Below are 6,591 nucleotides of genomic sequence, written 5' to 3'. Positions count from 1 at the left end.
CACAGCAAGAAAAGAAACAACTGTGTGTTTTGCATTTAATGCCAAATTTACAGAGAGGCACAACTGATTAAGAAGTCACCAGAGCTGTTTCACTTTCCTGCTGCATATAAACACACATGCAAAAAAGCATTTTTGTTTTTAACTGGTGGCTCGCTGAGACAAATGGACACAGTGTTTTTTCCACAAATAAAGAAATAACTTCACGTAGAACATTTGTCGAATTTACAAGAAGGCCCAAATAATCAATAATTTGTCACAGACAGCACTTCACAAAGTTTATAAAGTCTCTCCTCACTCAACAGATTTCAAAATAGCACGTTTTTTTTTTTTTTTTTGGAGTCTGGGGTTGTTAGTGTGTTAGCAAATGCTCGCTGCAGGTTAGAGAGCTCAGACCTGTAATTTGCAATAGGATGAACCAAATGATGGACTTCAGTTGAGTAGGTGCAGTTACAGTTTGGTTCAGGACACATTTGTTCTTCCATTACAGAAGTACAGGGCAGTCGAATGCAACCCAGTCCACCTCTGAATGTGGTCTGAGCATCAGATTTCAAATGCATCCTGAGTGCATTAACACTGTCTTCGATCTGTCCTCTTGTGATTGAATAACCAAAGACAAATTAATACTAGGTGTTAACAGGCTAATAAAGTACATTGAGCTCTAAAAGGCACCACAGAAGAAGCCTTACCTCCCCATCTTCTGCTATTTGAACATTTCTACTGAAGATCTCATATGGCAGCAAAGGTTTTGGAATGAGACATTAAAGAATGTCACTTATGGGTTTAATGTTTGGATGTGCATGTTCCTTTAGAGATTTACTTTTAAAGGAAGAATATTTCAGATAATTAAGGATTTTTTTTTTTTTTTTTTAATATCTCAGTATGTAAAACAGTAGATCATTTGGGTGTGCAACAAGATGAGATACAACTTTATTAATCCTGAGGGAAATTGGTGTGCCAGAGAAATGCTTCGAAATTGCAGTAAAGTAATAACAACAATAGAGCATCAAAGAAATGAAATACTGAGTCACACATTAGCGACTCTTTAAAGGCTCACTGCTGCTGCACTCACTGTCATTGTGGGCCTAATTTACTCATAACTGTCTGTTCTCTGTTGGTTCTACAATTTTCTTAATGCTATTAAAGCAAAGTGACTGTAAAAGGATCAGATGTGTGTGACTGGCTGCTGCTGATTTATTATATTGAGATTCTTGACAGACATTTTTTTTTGCCTTTATTGATAGATAATAGAGACAAATGGCCAGAGAAGAAGAAGAAGAGTGTCATCTAGTCCCAATATATTGCAGAGAAGTCAGACATCTCCAAAACTCTGCAGCTTACACCAAAACTGTCGAGAGGGATAAACATCACTACAGGTAGCTGTATCATGCTTCTGTCTTAGCTGTATCGTACTTTTCTATTAGCTGTATCATGCTTCTGTCTTAGCTGTATCATACTTTTCTATGAGCTGCATCATGCTTCTGTCTTAGCTGTATCATGCTTCTGTCCGGTCGAGAACCATGTCCTCGGACTTGGAGGTGCTGATTCTCATCCCAGCCACTTCGCACTCGGCTGCAAACTGCCCCAGTACAAGCTGAAGGTCCTGGTTCGAAGGAGCCAACAGGACAACATCATCTGCAAAAAGCAGAGATGAAATCCTGTGGTCCCCAAACCGGACTCCCTCTGGCCCCTGGCTGCGCCTAGAAATTCTGTCCATAAAAATAATGAACAGAACCGGTGACAAAGGGCAGCCCTGCTGGAGTCCAACATGCACCGGGAACAGGTCTGACTTACTGCCGGCAATGCGAACCAAGCTCCTGCTCCGGTCATACAGAGACCGTACGGCCCTTAGCAGAGGGCCCCGAACTCCATACTCCTGAAGCACCTCCCACAGAATGCCACGAGGGACACGGTCAAATGCCTTCTCCAAGTCCACAAAACACATGTGGACTGGTTGGGCAAACTCCCATGAACCCTCAAGCACCCTGTGGAGGGTATAGAGCTGGTCCAGTGTTCCACGACCAGGACGAAAACCGCATTGTTCCTCCTGGATCCAAGGTTCGACTATCGGCCGAATTCTCCTCTCCAGTACCCTGGAATAGACTTTACCAGGGAGGCTGAGGAGTGTGATCCCCCTATAGTTGAAGCACATCCTCCGGCCCTCCTCCTTAAATAGAGGGACCACCACCCCGGTCTGCCAGTCCAGAGGCACTGTCCCCAACTGCCACGCGACGTTGCAGAGGCGTGTCAACCAAGACAGCCCTACAACATCCAAAGACTTGAGGTACTCAGGGCGGATCTCATCCACCCCCGGTGCCTTCCCACTGAGGAGCTTCGGAACTACCTCAGTGACGTCACCTTGGGTGATGAATGAGTCAACCTCTGGGTCCCCAGCCTCTGCTTCCTCTACGGAAGGCGTGTCACAGTGGGATTGAGGAGATCCTCGAAGTATTCCTTCCACCGTCCAACAATATCCCCAGTCGAAGTCAACAGCTCCCCACCACCACTGTAAACAGTGTTGGCAGGGTACTGCTTCCCCCTCCTGAGGCGCTGGACGGTTTGCCAGAATCTCCTTGAGGCCGACCGGTAGTCCTCCTCCATGGCCTCCCCGAACTTTTCCCATGCCCGAGTTTTTGCTTCCACAACCACCCGGGCCGCAGTGCGCTTGGCCTGCCGGTACCCGTTGGCTGCCTCAGGAGTCCCACGAGCCAACTAAGCTCAATAAGACTCCTTCTTCACCCTGACGGCATCCCTTACCTCCGGTGTCCACCACTGGGTTCGGGGATTGCCGCCGCGACAGGCACCGGAGACTCTCCCGGAGGTGAGAGTTGAAGACCCCTGTGACAGATGGTTCCACCAAACGTTCCCAACAGACCCTCACAGTACGTTTGGGCCTGTCAAGTCTGTCCAGCTTCCTCCCCTGCCAGCGGATCCGACTCACCACCAGGTGGTGATCAGTTGACAGCTCAGCCCCTCTCTTCACCCGAGTGTCCAAGACACACAGCTGGAGGTCAGTTGACACGACCACAAAGTCGATCATTGACCTCCGACCTAGGGTGTCCCTGTGCCACGTGCACTGATGGACACCCTTATGCTTTAACATGGTGTTCGTTATGGACAAACTGTGAGTAGCACAGAAGTCCAATAACAGAACACCACTCAGGTTCAGATCGGGGGGCCGTTTCTCCCAATCACACCCCTCCAGGTAACACTGTCGCCACCCACGTGAGCGTTGAAGTCCCCCAGCAGAACGATGGAGTCCCCAGTCGGAGCACTTTCCAGCACCCCTCCCAAGGTCTCCAAGAAGGCCGGGTATTCTGCACTGCCGTTCTGCCCATAGGCTGAAACGACAGTGAGGCACCTATCCCCGACCCGAAGGCGCAGGGTGGCGACCCTCTCGTTCACTGGGGAAAACTCCAACACATGGCGGCTGAGCTGGGGGGCTATAAGCAAGCCCACACCAGCCCGCTGCCTCTCACCGTGGGCAACTCCAGAGTAGAAAAGAGTCCAGCCTCTCTCAAGGAGCCCCGACTGTGCGTGGAGGTGAGCCCGACTATCTCTAGCCGGTACCGCTCAACCTCCGGCACTAGCTCAGGCTCCTTCCCCCCCAGCGAGGTGACATTCCATGTCCCCACTGTGAGATTCCATGTCCTGGGATTGGGTCATCGGGGCCCCCGCCCACGACTGCCACCCAAATCGCAATGCATCGGCCCTTTCTGAACCCTCCCGCGGGTGATGGGCCTACGGGAAGGCAGGCCCAGCCAGGTCCCGTGGGCAAAGACCCGGCCACCAGGCGCTTGCCTGCGAGCCCCAACCCCAGGCCTGGCTCCAGGGTGGGGCCCCGGTAACGCCAATCCGGGCGACATAACTGACCCTGGTGTCGAACTTTTCATAGGGGGCTTTGGAACCGCTCTTAGTCTGACCCATCACCTAGGACCTGTTTGCCTTGGGAGACCCTACCAGGGGCAAAGCCCCCGACAACATAGCTCCTAAGATCATTTAGGTTCTCAAACCCCTCCACCACGATAAGGTGGCGGTTCAAGGAGGGGTAGCTGTATTGTGTTTTTTCTATTAGCTATATCGTGTTTTTTCTATTAGCTGTATCGTGCTTCTGTCTTAGCTGTATCGTACTTCTGTCTTAGCTGTATCGTGTTTTTTCTATTAGCTGTATCGTGCTTCTGTCTTAGCTGTGTTGTGCTTCTGTCTTAGCTATATCATGCTTCTGTCTTATCTGTATCATGCTTTTCTATTAGCTGTATTGTACTTCTGTCTTAGCTGTATCGTGTTTTTCTATTAGTTGTATCGTGCTTCTGTCTTAGCTGTATCGTGTTTTTCTATTAGCTGTGTCGTACTTCTGTCTTAGCTATATCGTGCTTCTGTCTTAGCTGTATCATGCTTTTCTATTAGCTGTGTCATGCTTCTGTCTTATTTGTATTGTGATTTTCTATTAGCTGTATCGTGCTTCTGTATTAGCTGTATCGTGCTTCTGTCTTAGCTGTATCGTGCTTCTGTCTTAGCTGTATCATGCTTTTCTATTAGCTGTATCGTTCTTCTGTCTTAGCTGTATCGTACTTCTGTCTTAGCTGTATCGTGATTTTCTATTAGCTGTATTGTGCTTCTGTCTTATATGTATCGTGCTTCTGTCTTATCTGTATCGTGATTTTCTATTAGCTGTATTGTGCTTCTGTATTAGCTGTATCGTATTTCTGTCTTATCTGTATCGTGATTTTCTATTAGCTGTATTGTGCTTCTGTCTTATATGTATCGTACTTCTGTCTTAGCTGTATCGTGATTTTCTATTAGCTGTATCGTATTTCTGTCTTATCTGTATCGTACTTCTGTCTTAGCTGTATCGTGCTTGTCTTAGGTGTATTGTGCTTCTGTCTTTGCTGTGTCATGCTTTTCTATTAGCTGTATCATGCTTCTGTCTTAGCTGTATCGTGCTTCTGTCTTAGCTGTATCATGCTTGTCTTAGCTGTATCGTGATTTTCTATTAGCTGTGTCGTGCTTCTGTCTTAGCTGTATCGTGTTTGTCTTAGCTGTATCGTGATTTTCTATTAGCTATATCGTGCTTCTGTCTTAGCTGTATCATGTATTTCTTTTAGCTGTATCATGCTTTTCTATTAGCTGTCTCGCACTTCTATAGTTGCTGTCTCGCGCTATGTTAGCTGTATCACGCTTATAAATCGCTGTGTCTTGCTTTTGTAGCCACTGAATCATCCTTTTGTAGCAGCTGTCTCGTGCTTCTGTATTAGTTGTATCGTGTGTTTATATTAACTGTATTGTGCTTTTGGACTATGGGAGGAAGCCGGAGCACCCGGAGAGAACCCACACAGACACGGGGAGAACATGCAAACTCCGCACAGAAAGTGTTTTATTTTAGCTGTCTGCGCTTCTGTAGTTGCTGTCTCGTGCTTTTATGTTAGCTGTATCGCGCTTCTGTATTAGTTGTTATAGTGCGTTTTTATTAGCTGTCTCGTGCTTCTGTAGTTGCTGTCTCGTGCTTTTATGTTAGCTGTATCACGCTTATAAATCGCTGTGTCTTGCTTTTGTAGCCACTGAATCATCCTTTTGTAGCAGCTGTCTCGTGCTTCTGTATTAGTTGTATCGTGTGTTTATATTAACTGTATTGTGCTTTTGGACTATGGGAGGAAGCCGGAGCACCCGGAGAGAACCCACACAGACACAGGGAGAACATGCAAACTCTGCACAGAAAGTGTTTTATGTTAGCTGTATCGCGCTTCTGTATTAGTTGTTATAGTGCGTTTTTATTAGCTTTCTTGTGCTTCTGTATTAGTTGTATCGTGTGTTTATATTAACTGTATTGTGCTTTTGGACTATGGGAGGAAGCCGGAGCACCCGGAGAGAACCCACACAGACACGGGGAGAACATGCAAACTCCGCACAGAAAGTGTTTTATATTAGCTGCCTCGCGCTTCTGTAGCTTCTGTAGTTGCTTTCTCATGCTTTTATGTTAGCTGTATCACGCTTATAAATCGCTGTGTCTTGCTTTTGTAGCCACTGAATCATTCTTTTGTAGCAGCTGTTTCGTGCCTCTGTATTAGTTGCATAGTGCGTTTTTATTAGTTGGCTCGTGCTTCTGTCTTAGCTGTATCATGTATTTCTTTTAGCTGTATCATGCTTTTCTATTAGCTGTCTCGCACTTCTATAGTTGCTGTCTCGCGCTATGTTAGCTGTATCACGCTTATAAATCGCTGTGTCTTGCTTTTGTAGCCACTGAATCATCCTTTTGTAGCAGCTGTCTCGTGCTTCTGTATTAGTTGTATCGTGTGTTTATATTAACTGTATTGTGCTTTTGGACTATGGGAGGAAGCCGGAGCACCCGGAGAGAACCCACACAGACACGGGGAGAACATGCAAACTCCGCACAGAAAGTGTTTTATTTTAGCTGTCTGCGCTTCTGTAGTTGCTGTCTCGTGCTTTTATGTTAGCTGTATCGCGCTTCTGTATTAGTTGTTATAGTGCGTTTTTATTAGCTGTCTCGTGCTTCTGTAGTTGCTGTCTCGTGCTTTTATGTTAGCTGTATCACGCTTATAAATCGCTGTGTCTTGCTTTTGTAGCCACTGAATCATC

The sequence above is a fragment of the Lutjanus erythropterus genome, chromosome 7, assembly GCF_056507025.1.
Source record: "Lutjanus erythropterus isolate fLutEry1 chromosome 7, fLutEry1.hap2, whole genome shotgun sequence".
Taxonomy (NCBI): domain Eukaryota; kingdom Metazoa; phylum Chordata; class Actinopteri; order Lutjaniformes; family Lutjanidae; genus Lutjanus; species Lutjanus erythropterus.
The sequence above is the reverse complement of the archived record's forward strand: the minus strand, read 5'-3'. Positions refer to the sequence as shown.